The sequence below is a fragment of the Chiloscyllium plagiosum genome, unplaced genomic scaffold (assembly GCF_037043375.1).
Source record: "Chiloscyllium plagiosum isolate Xiang-an unplaced genomic scaffold, Cpla_swu_hap1 HiC_scaffold_14, whole genome shotgun sequence".
In the NCBI taxonomy this organism is placed as follows: domain Eukaryota; kingdom Metazoa; phylum Chordata; class Chondrichthyes; order Orectolobiformes; family Hemiscylliidae; genus Chiloscyllium; species Chiloscyllium plagiosum.
Window position 1 is genome coordinate 32,883,221 of NW_028270152.1, and position 15,101 is coordinate 32,898,321.

The 15,101-nt window shown below is 41.9% G+C and overlaps 1 long non-coding RNA gene across 1 annotated transcript in view; it reads right to left on the bottom strand.

Annotated features, from left to right (window-relative positions):
- The window catches only part of LOC122558983 (uncharacterized), a 30,318-nt gene that overhangs the window by 9,180 nt on the left and 6,037 nt on the right, over positions 1 to 15,101 (bottom strand). The window contains exon 2 of the long non-coding RNA XR_006314295.2: positions 5,739 to 5,804. This is a non-coding gene — a long non-coding RNA (uncharacterized LOC122558983). The remainder of the gene's footprint in view (positions 1 to 5,738; positions 5,805 to 15,101) is intronic.

Here is a 15,101-nt window from a genome sequence, read left to right on the forward strand (position 1 = left end):
TCGGGTTGTACAATAACTACTGGCCTAGCCATTGACATCTATATCCCACGAATGAAAAATGCTTTGATGAGGTAGACAGGTGGATTCAGGAAGTGAAATCTAGAGTTTAGACCTAAGGAAACTGAAAACACAGCGGCCAAAAGTGGAACAATCAAAACTGTAGATGTGTAAGCCCTCTGTGGGGTTTGAAAATAAGAATTAAAGATTTTAAAATTGAGGGATTGCCAAAAGAGAGTCAGTAAAGGTTTGTAAGCAGATGGGCAATAGTTAAATAAGTTTTGGAGTGAGTCAAGGTAAGGGCAAAGTTTTGAAATAAGGACATGTAGGCACAGATGAGGGTTTCAGCAGCAGATAAGGCATGACAGCAAAGGTGAACAATGTTATCCAGATATAAGTGGGCATTTATTGATTATGCTTTTGTAGCCTGAAACTCATTTCAGATCCAAACATAATACTCAAGTTGCAAATAATTTCAGAAATTTCAGCCAAGGAAAGGATATTAATTGGTTAACAGTTTTCTCATAATAAGATCAATGCGATTGTCAAGATGCAGTCAGAAGAAAGTTGCAGGAGAAAGGACAGGAACAAAAGAAAAACATCAGCTTCGGACAGTTTGTCCTGTTGGGCTGTAGGAGGGTAGCAGCAAAGGCAGCTGAGTAGATAACTTCCCTGACATTATAATTATTAGATACCTCAAAAGTACAAAGGTGACATGAGCTTCTTTTAACCTCAAATCATTCACCTGATTATCTGCCAGAACATTTGTGGCAAAGAGCCTTGTATAAAATATTGTCTTTGCTGCATAATCTACATCCATGCGTATACATAGGCACAGCACAGTACAGGTCCTTCGGCCCTCGATGTTATGCCAGCCTTTTATCCCACTCTAAGATCTGACTAATCTACATACCCTTCATTGTACTATCTTCAACGCGCCTATCCAAGAGTTGCTTAAATGTCACTATTGTGTCTGACTCTACCACCACTGCTGGCAGTGCATTCTACACACCCACCACTCTCTGTATAAAGAACCTACCTCTCACATCTCCCCTAAACCTTCCACCAATCACCTTAAAATTACGCTCATTGTGACAGCCATTTCCACCCTGGGAAAAGGTCTCTGGCTATCCACTCTATCGATGCCTCTCATCTTGTGCACCTCTATAAAGTCACCTCTCATCCTTCTTCACTCCAATAATGGAAAGCTCTAGCTCCCTGAACCTTCTTCAATGTTTAAGTTCTAAATTGGAGAAAGGCCAATTTTGACTGTAATAGGCATGAACTTTCAAAAGCTGATTGGAGGCAGATGTTCACAGGTAAAGGGATGGCTGGAAAATGGGAAGCTTCAGAAATGAGATAACAAGAATCCAGAGAAAGTATATTCCTGTCAGGGTGAAAGGGAAGGTTGGTAGCTATAGGGAATGCTGGATGAATAAAGAAATTGAGGGTTTGGTTAAGAAAAAGAAGGAAGCATATGTCAGGTACAGACAGGATAGATCGAGTGAATCCTTAGAAGAGTATAAAGAAAGTAGGAGTATACTTAAGAGGGAAATCAGGAGGGCAAAAAGGGGACATGAGGTAGCTTTGGCAAATAGAATTAAGAAGAATCCAAAGGGGTTTTACAAATATATTAAGGACAAAAGGGTAACTAGGGAGAGAATAGGGCCCCTCAAAGATCAGCAAGGCAGTCTTTGTGTGGAGCCACAGAAAATGGGGGAGATACTAAATGATTATTTTGCAACAGTATTTACTATGGAAAAGGATATGGAAGATATAGACCATAGAGGAATAGATGGTGACATCTTTCAAAATGTCCAGATTACAGAGGAGGAAGTGCTGGATGTCTTGAAATGCATAAAAGTGGATAAATCCCCAGGACCTGATCAGGTGTACCAAAGAACTCTGTGGGAAGCTAGAGGAGTGATTGCTGGGCCTCTTGCTGAGATATTTGTATCATCGATAGTCACAGGTGAGGTGCCGGAAGACTGGAGGTTGGCAAACGTGGTGCCACTGTTTAAGAAGGGTGGTAAGGACAAGCCAGGGAACTATAGACCAGTGAGCCTGACCTCAGTGGTGAGCAAGTTGTTGGAGGGAATCCTGAGGGACAGGATGTACATGTATTTGGAAAGGCAAGGACTGATTAGGGATAGTCAACATGGCTTTGTGCATGGGAAATCATGTCTCACAAACTTGATTGAATTTTTTTGATGAAGTAACAAAGAAGATTGATGAGGGCAGAGCAGTGGATGTGATCTATATGGACTTCAGTAAGATGTTTGACAAGGTTCCCCATGGGAGAATGATTAGCAAGGTTAGATCTCATGGAATACAGGGAGAACTAGCCATTTGGATACAGAACTGGCTCAAAGGTAGAAGACAGAGAGTGGTAGTGGAGGTTTGTTTTTCAGACTGGAGACCTGCGACCAGTGGAGTGGCACAAGGATTGGTGCTGGGCCCTCTACTTTTTGTCATTTACATAAATGATTTGGATGCAAGCATAAGAGGTACAGTTAGTAAGTTTGCAGATGACACCAAAATTGGAGGTGTAGTGGACAGCGAAGAGGGTTACCTCAGATTACAACAGGATCTGGACCAGTTGGGCCAATGGGCTGAGAAGTGGCAGATGGAGTTTAATTCAGATAAATGCACGGGGGTTCATTTTGGGAAAACAAATCTTAGCAGGACTTATACACTTAATGGTAAGGTCCCAGGGAGTGTTGCTGAACAAAGAGACCTTGGAGTGCAGGTTCATAGCTTCTTTAAAGTGGAGTCACAGGTAGATAGGATAGTGAAGGCGGCGTTTGGTATGCTTTCCTTTATTGGTCAGCGTATTGAGTCCAGGAGTTGGGAGGTCATCTTGCAGCTGTACAGAACATTGGTAAGGCCACTATTGGAATATTGCGTGCAATTCTGGTCTCCTTCCTATTGGAAAGATGTTGTGAAACTTGAAAGGGTTCAGAAAAGATTTACAAAGATGTTGCAAGGGTTGGAGGATCTGAGCTACAGGGAGAGGCTGAGCAGGCTGGGGCTGTTTTCCCTGGAGCGTCGGTGGCTGAGGGGTAACCTTATAGAGGTTTACAAAATTATGAGGGCATGGATAGGATAAATAGGCAAAGTCTTTTCCCTGGGGTCGGGGAGTCAAGAACTAGAGGGCATAGATTTAGGGTGAGAGGGGAAAGACATAAGAGAGACCTCAGGGGCAACTTTCTCACGCAGAGGGTGGTATGTGTATGGAATGAGCTGCCAGAGGAAGTGGTGGAGGCTGGAACAATTGCAACATTTAAGAGGCATTTGGATGGGTATATGAATAGGAAGGGTTTGGAGGGTTATGGGCCGGGTGCTGGTAGGTGGGACTAGATTGGGTTGGGATATCTGGTCGGCATGGACTGGTTGGACCGAAGGGTTTGTTTCCATGCTGTACATCTCTATAACTCTACGGCATGCCCTCCAGTCCAGGTTGCATCCTGGTAAATCTCCTCTGCACCCTCTCTAAAGCTTTCACATCATTCCTGTAATGAGGCAACTAGAACTGAACACACTATTCCAAGTGTGGTCTAACCAGGGCTCTATAGAGCTGCAGCATAACTTTATGGTTCTTAAACTCAATCCTCCTGCTAATGAAAGCTAACAAAACATATGACTCTTTGACAACCCTAATAACTTGGGTGACAACTTTGAGGGATCTATGAACATGGATGCCAAGGTCGCTCTGTTCCTCCACATTGCCAAGAATCCTGCCTTTAACGCTATATTGTGCATTCAAATTCACCCTTCCAAAGAGAATCACATCACACTTTTCCAGGTTGAACTCCATCTGCCACTTACCAGCCCAGTTCTGCATCCTGTCAATGTCCCGTTGCAACCCACAACAGCCCTCCACACTATCTACCACTCCACCAATTTTCGTGTCATCCCCAAACATCCAAATAATTTATAAAAATCACAAAGAGCAGACCAATCCCTGCGGAACACCACTGGTCCCCCCGCTCCAGGCGGAATATTTTCCATCTATTACCACCCTCTGTCTTCTATGGGCCAACCAATTCTGTAACCAAACAGCCAGATTTCCCTGTCTCCCATACCTCCTTATTTTCTGAATAAGCCTACCATGGGGAACCCAACCAAACCCTTTGCTAAGATCCAAGCACACCACATCCACTGCTCTACCTTCAAAGTGTTTTGGCACATCCTCAAAGAATTCAATAAAGTTTGTGAGGCATGGCCTGTCCCTTATGCCCGAAACGTCGATTCTCCTGTTCCTTGGATGCTGCCTGACCTGCTGCGCTTTTCCAGCAACGCATTTTCAGCTCTGATCTCCAGCATCTGCAGACCTCACTTTCTCCTGTCCCTTACAAAGCCATGTTATTCCCTTGTTCAAGGAAGAGAATAGGGATAATCCTGGGAATTATAGACCAGTCAGTCTTACGTCTGTGGTGGGTAAAGTATCTCGAATCAAACTAGGGTTTTCCAGATAATTAAAAATCTTGTCTCTCAGAATCCTTTCCAATACCTTAAACTCCCAATAAAGTAACTGTTCCTTTCCTGTTTCTGGGTTTCACCCACACAGACTCTGCATGCAAACCATCCTCAACAGCCTCTCTTTTTGCAGCTGTGATACTATCCCTGATTAGCAATGTCACTCCTTCACCTCTTTTACCTTCCCCCCCCCCCCCCAATTCTTTCTGAAACATCTAAACCCTGGAACATGCAACCACCATTCCTGTCCCTATGATATGCAAGTCTTTGTAATGGCCACAAAATCATAGTTCCTTGTACAGATCTCAACTTCCCCAGAAGATATCCCAATGACATCCAAGTCAGGTGCATAGCTCAAGAAAAATATCAATTTAATTTGTTAATTCTATTCTACGTGAATTCACTCCCAGACTAGAAGTATAAAATCAAAATATCTACACTCAATTTCCACTAACCACCAGAAGGTTTGTTTGGCTATATTGGATAATAAAGATTCCACTGCAAAACAGTGGAAACCCACAATATGACTTATTCTATTCTGTTCAGAGACAATTTAACAGAGAGAATGTAAGTATGCACATTTCAATCTCTTCAAAAATAATTCCAATAATTAATGCTATAAAAGCAGCATTACAGCATATCATAGGCAGTGGTCCATTAACACTGTCACTTCTTTAAGGTTAAATATGGTGTTAATGATGGTTGAGTTCTCAGCTATTGCCCCTTCTAGTCAGATGGTCGCCAGCTCAAATGTGATCCTCAGGTTGGAGCACAATAACAAGGTGACACACTCCAGCACAGCACTGTGGGAGTGACATACTGTTGGAGGTGCTGTCTTTTAAATGAGATGCTAAACCAATGCCCAAGAAATTACCCCATAGGAATGATGTGCGAAAACAGGTGAGTTACCCCTACTGTCCTACTTCAATCAACATTACATCAGATTGCCCCACCACTTACCACATTGTTTGCTGTGTGCAAGTTGACTGCCATATTAGAAGAGTGGATATTATTTCAGAAGTATTTAATTGGCTGTAAAGTGCTTTGAGACATCCAAAGATTGGGAAAGGCACCATATAATTTCACAATGAGATAGTGTTGCAAAGTTAACAAAAGGCACACTGGCATTGGCCTGAGATTAAAGATGAACACAAATATCTTTGAAAATAAGGAAATGTGATAACAGCAATCCCATGACTATTCTCTAAAATTCAGTTACCACACAAGGCTTGAAAATATTTTCTTAGTCCAGCTATACTCACAATCTTTGAGGATGCAATTTATGTTCAGCTAGCTATTCAGCATTCTACAGCTTTATATCAGGTCACCTGCAGAAGTGAAACAAAACAGACAAGAAGAAAGTTCTATAAAAATATTCCTTTCAGACAATACAAAGCAAGCAGAACACAATTCCCTTAAAATACCTTTAAAACACAGTATAAAGTATGGAATAAAAAAACTTTCCAAACAAATAGCAGTGATGTAACTTTAAGCAAAAGTCAAATTATAGAATACCTTAACTCAAACATATACTTTGAATCCTGCACTTGTATTGATGGACAAAAACATGCTGGATATAACCAAAAGATATTTCATAATGCCAAGGACTGAGTTATCAAGAAAATAAAGCTTTGCTCATCAGCTCATGGATCTGGTGTAATTGTACAGAAATATTTAAGATTGCTGAGGGAACAGAAAAAATAATACAATTTCAATTAAATTAAATTGCATAAAAGTGAACAATGCATGGAACTGATTTCCAAACATGGTAGTGAGGGTGAAAACACTAGATTTGCTTTAAAAGCTATTGCTCACTACAATGTGGGGCAGAATGGATACTTGCACGTTTATTTGGGTGGCTGGCTGGCTGGATGGATGGGTATAGGTGTTTTTTTTTAAATCTGTAATTATCCTAATTAGCAGCTCAAATATTTATATTTAATGGATTATTATTATGCTTTTACATATAAATACTAGCTGTTCAGATCTCCTGAGAAGCTAAGACTTAAAACTAGTAATTGTTCACCCCACAGGGGTAGTGAGCTGGAAATCAATCCCCATTTTTTCCAGAATTATCACAGAAGTTGAAGATTTTTTTTAGTAGCATGTAAAATTACCCATTTTATATGTCTTTCAGACTCAGGTTGACAGAAAGAACAGATCAGGTTGTTTCTAGTTACAAATGTAAACAATTATGATCATTGACATATTCTAAAACTTTACTTCAGCTCTCTCTCACATGCAGACAAAGGCAGATAGAAACAATCATGGGTTTTGTAAAGAGGGAAAAATCAGGGAGGCAGTTCAACAGCCCCTGTTCACAGAGGTGATCCTTTTGGCTTGCCAGGACGTATTGCTGCTCCTTTATATTGCTTCTCCAGTTACTTTCACTTGCTTGTAGGTAATATTTGGTGACTGCTTTTTACTAGGTAAGAGCCATTGCTTACATCAACGGCTGAGGAAATTTAAAAAAACAGGCCACCTTCAGACTTAAATGCAGAGGAAAAACAGCATCTTCTCCTTCAGATGGTCACTGCCAAAACATCCACATCCCAAGCTGTTCAGCTACCTGGAAGCCAATCATATAACTGTCGGCAGGCAGAAGGCCTTTGCTCTCAATAGATGTTTCAAAAGTTGGCATATGGAATTTCATGCTGATAAGTGTAAACATTATGCATTTTGGTGGGACAAATAAAAAGGCAATTAATTATCTGAATGGAGAGAAACTTGAGCGCTTTGATGCAAGGGGGATCATGGTGTCCTTGGGCTTGAATCACATTAGTATGCAGATACAGATGGTAATAAGGAAGGCAAATGAAACTTCAGTACTTATTGCTGAAGGCATAGAGTATAAAAGTAGGGCTGTGTTGCTGCAACTGCACATGGCATTACTGATATCACATCGCGCGTCTGGCATACAGGCTTTGTCCCTTTACTCGAGGAGGAATTAGATTAAGTTCCCTACAGTATGGAAACAGGCCCTGCAGCCCATCAGGTCCACACGGACACTCTGAAGAGTAACCTACCCAGATTCATTCCCCATATTTACCCCTGACTAATGGACCTAACACTATGGGCAATTTAGCATGGCCAATTCACCTGACCTGCACATCTTTGGATTGCGTGAGGAAACTGTAGCACCTGGAGGAAACCCACGTAGACAGAGGGAGAATGTGCAAACGCCACACAGACAGTTGCCAGACGCGGGAATCCAAACCAGGTCCCTGGCACTGTGAGGCAGCAATGCTAACCACTGAGCCACCATGCCACCCACAGGCAATTGTTGCAGGCAGTTGAGATGAGGTTCACTAGATTTATTCCAGAAATGATGTGTCTATCTAATGAAGAAAAATTACGCAGTTTAGGCCCATACCCTCTACAATTTGGAAGAATGACGGGACATCTAATTGAGGAATATAGGATGTTAAAGGGGAATTGACAGAGTAGATGCAGAACATGTTGCCCCTTCTCAGAAACTGAGAACAACATTTCAATTTTAGAATAAGGGGTAGCAGATTTAAAACAGGGGACGAGGAGAAAAGCTTCTCTCAAAGGGTCGTGAACCTGCGGAATTCACTACCCCAGACTGTCGCCCTGTTTCCCCCCTCAGTCAGAGCAAAACATTCAGACACAGTATAGTTTTACCTCCTTCATCTTTATTCTGAGCTCTGGAGGGAGAGAGAATGATGCTCATGTGCACAGGGACACAAGTTCTCAGTCTTCTCTGGAACAGCAGTTTCTTAATGAATTATATAGTCATTTTACAGGGAAGGGCATCCAGATAAGGCAACTTATATTTTGATTGGGTGACCGTTGCAACCAGTAAGTGTCAATAGCAAAGATTAAGCCATCTAGTGTTACACAATGCATGTTTTTAACCTTAACTGGCTTCACATAATGAATACTTTTCACCTTGTTAAACTGACCTTACAACCTGAATGCTTCCAATATTGTTAAATGGCTCTACATAATTAATGCTTTTTCACCTTGTTAACCCATTACCATTGCCTGCAGCACCCCATTGTTAACTGCAAGTTCTTATCTGATCTGAGTCATGCTCAGCTGAACCACATGTTTCACAAAACTCAGAACTTAACTCTTTCCCTACCTGCTCATACCTTATACACTTTCTCAGACTGAGCAGTAGCAGCAGTACACTGAACAAATCTAAGGAAGATATAAGAAGATTTTTAATTAGCAATGGGTTAAAGAACTATGGAGAGCAGGCAGGAAAGAGGGCTTGAGGCCGAGATAAGATCAGCCAAGATCATACTGAATGACAGAGCAGGCTCGAGGGCTGAATTGCCTACTCGTGCTCCTAGTTATGCCACTGGTCCACACACCTATCAGTTAGCTGTTGTCAATGAAAGCTCCATTCCTACACAACTTTTGGTTCCAGCTAATCTGCAAACTGGGCTTCCATTACTGCTTGAATGTTCAGCTGTGTAAACAATACTTACTAGCCAAGTTACTTGCTTTTAACAATCCTTCAATAGTTATTTTCTTTTTGAAAATACAATTCTTTTCCCTTTTCAGTCCATAATCAAAAATACAGAAAAATAAAGATACAGTCTTTACACAAAGGTATTATTTTGATATTATTAAATTTTGGGTATAGCTTGAACTCATGCATAGACATTGTTAGCTGCTTTTTAGGCACATTTATCTTCTATTAATATAGCCTCAATGTCCTGAGTGGAAGGTTTGCTCGAGTAGTTTGAGAGGGTTTAAACTAGGATGGCAGGAGGGTGCGAACCTGAGCTGTATACGGAGGTGAGAGTTGATGCAGATGAGGCAATAGCAAGAGGTAGACCAGCTAGTGGGAAGGATTTTCCTGGGAAGGAACCAAGGGGTCAGTTAAAGTGTGTTTGCTTTAATGCAAGGAGTATCAGGAATAAAGAGCAGGTGTGCATGCTGAAATGGGTAGAGATAGAGGAAGCTGATGTGCTGAAAATTTTGTCAAACATTAAGATTGACAAGTCGCCAGGCCCGGACCAGATTTGTCCTCGGCTGCTTTGGGAAACGAGAAATGCAATTGCTTCGCCACTTGCGAAGATCTTTGCATCCTCGCTCTCCACTGGAGTCGTACCTGAGGAATGGAGAGAGGCAAATGTAATTCCTCTCTTCAAGAAAGGAAATAGGGAAATCCCCAGCAATTACAGACCAGTAAGTCTCACGTCTGTCATCTGCAAGGTGTTAGAAAGGATTCTGAGGGATAGGATTTATGACCATCTAGAAGAGCATGGCTTGATTAAATGCAGTCAACACAGCTTTGTGAGGGGCAGGTCATGCCTCACAAACCTTATCGAGTTCTTTGAGGGTGTGACTAGAAAAGTTGATGAGGGTCGAGCTGTGGATGTGGTGTATATGGACTTCAGCAAGGCATCTGATAAGGTTCTCCACGGTAGGCTCATTCAGAAGGTCAGGAGGAATGGGATACAGGGGAACTTAGCTGTCTGGATACAGAATTGGCTGGCTAACAGAAGACAGCGAGTGGTAGTAGGAAAATATTCTGCCTGGAAGTCTGTGGTGAGTGGTGTTCCACAGGGCTCTTTCCTTGGGTCTCTACTGTTTGTAATTTTTATGAATGACTTGGATGAGGGGATTGAAGGATTGGTCAGCAAGTTTGCAGACAACACAATGGTAGGAGGTGTCGCTGACAGTATAGAGGGCTGTTGTAGGCTGCAGCGGGACATTGACAGGATGCAGAGATGGGCTGAGAGGTGGCAGATGGAGTTCAACCTGGATAAATGCGAGGTGATGCATTTTGGAAGGTCAAATTTGAAAGCTGAGTACAGGATTAAGGATAGGATTCTTGCCAGTGTGGAGAAACAGAGGGATCTTGATGTGCAGGTACATAGATTCCTTAGATGGAAATGTGTTGCTGGAAAAGCGCAGCAGGTCAGGCAGCATCTAGGGAACAGGAGAATCGACGTTTCGGGCATTAGCCCTTCTTCAGGAATAATGCCCGAAACGTCGATTCTCCTGTTCCCTAGATGCTGCCTGACCTGCTGCGCTTTTCCAGCAACACATTTCCATCTCTGATCTCCAGCATCTGCAGACCTCACTTTCTCCACATAGATTCCTTAAAATGGCCACCCAAGTGGACAGGGTTGTTAAGAAAGTATATGGTGTTTTGGCTTTCATTAACAGGGGGATTGAGTTTAAGAGTCGTGAGATCTTGTTGCAGCTCTATAAAACTTTGGCTAGACCGCACTTGGAATACTGCGTCCAGTTCTGGTCGCCCTATTATAGGATAGATGTGGATGCTTTTGGAGAGGGTTCAGAGGAGGTTTACCAGGATGTTGCCTGGAGGGGATGTCAGAGACGGGTTCTTTACACAGAGTTGTGAGAGCATGGAATGCATTGCCAGCAGCAGTTGTGGAAGCAAGGTCATTGGGGACATTTAATAGACTACTGGACATGCATATAGTCACAGAAATTTGAGGGTGCATACATGAGGATCACATGACGCTGAAGGGCCTGTTCTGTGCTGTTCTGTTCTATGGTTACTATGCCGATGAATATCTGAATATGCTGCGTATTGTATCCATGTAATATCCAAAATATTATCAATTTTTGCATCAATCAATTTAGAATATATTTCCAAATGAAGTGTTAGGTCTCATGTAAGTATGCATTTTAAAATATTTATTCATATTTTGAAAAATAATGCAGCACTTCGCAAAATGCAAATACACACTAGCAATAAATGTTTTCTAGTAACTTCTGCCAAGTTTTGCTTATAGCAAAGTTAAGTGAACCATAAAACAGAACATCATCCTTTGTTATTTTTGGCATTTTTTTCTGTAAAATTGTTTTAAAATAAAATTATGAGAGCAAACTCTTTGGATATATCTATTATAGTAGAAATCTGTAAATTATCTGCATTTTTGGTCAAATAATTTAATAATGTAAAGGAAAGAGGGAAAGTGTTCCCGATACAAACACATTCCACATGCCTCCAAAATCATCTGGATTATGTCTAATAATTTATACATTCACCGCACTTTACATGAAGTAACAGGTTGAATTTCAATTTGTGTTTAGGAACAACATGGTGAGGAAACTAAAAATAAATTTGTCATATATAGGTGAAGGGAGAAAGTGGGAACTGCAGATGCTGGAGATCAAGGTTGAGAGTGTGGTGCTGGAAAAGCACTGCAGGTCAGGCTACATCTGAGGAGCAGGAGATTCAACATTTCGGGCATCAGATTCCTGATGCAGGGCTTATGCCTGAAATGTCAGTTCTCCTGCTCCTCGGATGCTGCCTGACCTGCTGTGCTTTTCCAGCACCACACACTCAACAACATAAACAGGTGATGGCCAAGCGATGAAGAAACAACATCTTTGAAGAAATTAAGGGCAGAAATTTAATTAGTGAGGATTATGCGCAAACTTTTAATGTCCTTATACTACAAACCCATTACCTCTTAACTTCAAATTGATTAACACCCACATAAAATATCCACACAGGAATCCAAAAACATTGGCTATGGTTTTATGCATAAAAAGTACACCAACCGGATTTTTTTATACTTCAGTGGTTTTATAAGGAGTGTGCTTCATTTTTCTGAACTGTTTAGATTGTACTTTGATGCAAAAGGCATAGAATTAATTCTGTGGTACAAAAAAGTATCACCACATCACATCTTCAGAGTCTGGAAAGCAAAGTCCAACATTTAAAATTTTAGCAATGGAAACAATGATCTTACCCTGCAATAGCATTGCCATTAAAATCTTTTCATAGTACATAATGAATAAGTAAGCACTGGTAGGCGTTACAGTGACATGGCTGCAAGATAACATGGATTGGGACCTGAATCCTGGAATGTACATACAACTTTGGAATGGCAAAGTAAGAAAAAGTGGAGAGGTATCTCTGTTAGTTATGTCATCAAAATTGTTAGTGCAGTAGACAGCAAAGGTTACCTCAGCATACAATAGGACCTTGATCGCATGGACCAATGTGAAGCGCTGCATTTGGCAAGGCAAATCAAGATAGGACTTACACACTTAATGGTAAGGTCCTGTAGAGTGCTGCCAAACAGAAGTTCCTTGAAAGTGGAATCGCAGGTAGACAGGACAGTGAAGGTGACATTTGGTACACTTTCCTTTATTGGTCAATGTACAGAGAGTAGGAGTTGGGAGGTCATACAGGATATTGGTGAGGCTACTTTTGGAATACTGCATTCAATTCTGGTCTCTAGGAAGTATATTGTGAAACTTGAAACAGTTCAGAAATGATTTTCAAGGATGTTACCCAGTTTGCAGGGTTTGAGCTATAGGAAGAGGCTGAAGAGACTGGGACTATTTTCCCTGTAACGTTAGAGGCTGAGGAGAGACCTTATAGTTTATAAGGTCATGAGGGGCATGGACAGGGTGAATAGCTAAGGACTTTTCCCCAGGGTATGGGAGTCCAAAATTAGAGGGTACATGTTTAAGGTGAGAGGGTAAAGATTTAAAGGGGACCTAAGGGGCAACCTTTTCATGCAAAGGGTGGTGCATGTATGGAATGAGCTGTCAGAGGAATTAGTGAAGGATGGCATTTAAAAGGCATCTGGAGTGTTACATGAATAGACAGAATTTACAGGGATTATGGGTCAAATGCTGGCAAATGGAACTAGATTAATTTAGGATATCTGGTCAGCATGGATGAAATGGACCAAATAGTCTGTTTCTATACTGTACAAGTCTATGACTCTAAGATGATGTAATACATTAGAGAGAGGACCCAAGCTCAGGAAACCACGATATGAAAATAGTTTAGGTAGAAACGAGAACGATAATGGCAAGAAGTCACTTGTGGGTGTGGTGCATAAATACTGTACAAGCAACGATATGGCATGGGTGCAGAATAAACAAAGAAATAGTGAAAGCTTGTCAGAAAGGCATAGCAGTATTCATGGGAGATTTCAACCAACCTATAAGACCATTAGACATAGGTGCAGAAATTAGACCATTCAGCCCATCGAGTCTGCTCCGCCATTCAATCATGGCTGATAAGTTTCTCAACCCTATTGTCCCGCTGTCTCCCCGAAATCCTTGATCCACTTGATAGTCAAGAACCTACCTATTTCAGTCTTAAATATACTCCATGACCTGGCCTCCACAGCCTTCTGTGGCAACAAATTCCATAGATTCATCACTCTCTGGCTGAAGATGTTTCTCCTCATCTCAGTTCTAAAGCTGTGCCTTCAGCTCCTAGTCTCTCCTACCAAAGGAAACATCTTCCCAACACCCACTCTGCTCAGGCCATTCAGAATTCTGTAAGTTTCAATTGATCTCCCTTCATCCTTCAAACATTCCTCATGTATTAAGCTTTTCATTCCTGGGATCGTTCTCGTGAACTTCTTTTGAACACTCTCCAGGGCCAGACCACCCTTCCTGAGATATGGGGCCCGAACCTGCACACAATGTTCCAAATGTCATCTGACCAGAGCCTTATAGGGTCTCAGAAATACATCCCTGCTTTCATATTCTAGTCCTCGAGATGAATGCCACCATTGCACATGCCTTCCTAACTACATACTCAACCTGTAAGTTTATTTTGAGAGAATCCTGGACTCGAACTCTCTGGTGTGTGCACACTTCAGACTTCTGATTTTTCTCCCCATGTGGAAAACATCCATGCTTCTACTATTCCTACCAAAATGCATGACCTCACACTTTCCCACATTGTACTCCATCTGCCAGTTCTTTGCCTACTTTCCTAACCTGTCCAAATCTTTCTGCAGCCAGGCTTCTAACAGCAGATCTATCTTAGTAGCCTCCTGTACGGCACCTTATCAAAGGCAGGATAGATAAAATTCATTGGCTCTACTTGATCGAACCTGCTTGTTACTTAGTCATAGAGTTGTACAGCATAGAAAGAGACCCTTCAGTCCAACCCGTCCATGCCGACTAGATATCTCAACCCAATCTAGTCCCACCTGCTAGCACCCGGCCCATATCCCTCCAAACCCTTCCTATTCATATACCCATCCAAATGCATCTTAAATGTTGCAATTGTACCAGCCTCCAACACATCCTCTGGCAGCTCATTCCTTACACGTACCACCCTCTGAGTGAAAACGGTGCCCCTTAGGTCTTTTTTATATCTTTCCCTTCTCAACCTAAACCTATGCCCTCTAGTTCTGGACTCCCCGGCCCCAGGGAAAAGACTTTGTCTATTTATCCGATCTATGCCCCTCAATTTTATAAACCTCTATAAGGTCACCCTTCAGCCTCCGACACTCCAGGGAAAACAGCCCCAGCCTGTTCAGCCTCTCCCTATAGCTCAGATCCTCCAACCCTGGCAACATCCTTGTAAATCGTTTCTGAACAGTTTCAAGTTTCACAACATCTTTCCGATAGGAAGGAGACCAGAATTGCACTCAATATTCCAACAGTGGCCTGACCAATGTTCTGTACAGCCGCAACATGACCTCCCAACTCCTGTACTCAATACTCTGACCAATAAAGGAAAGCATACCAAACGCCTCCTTCACTATCCTATCTACCTGCGACTCCACTTTCATGGAGCTATGAACCTGCACTCCAAGGTCTCTTTGTTCAGCAACACTCCCTAGGACCTTACCATTAAGTGTATAAGTCCTGCTCAGATTTGCTTTCCCAAAATGCAG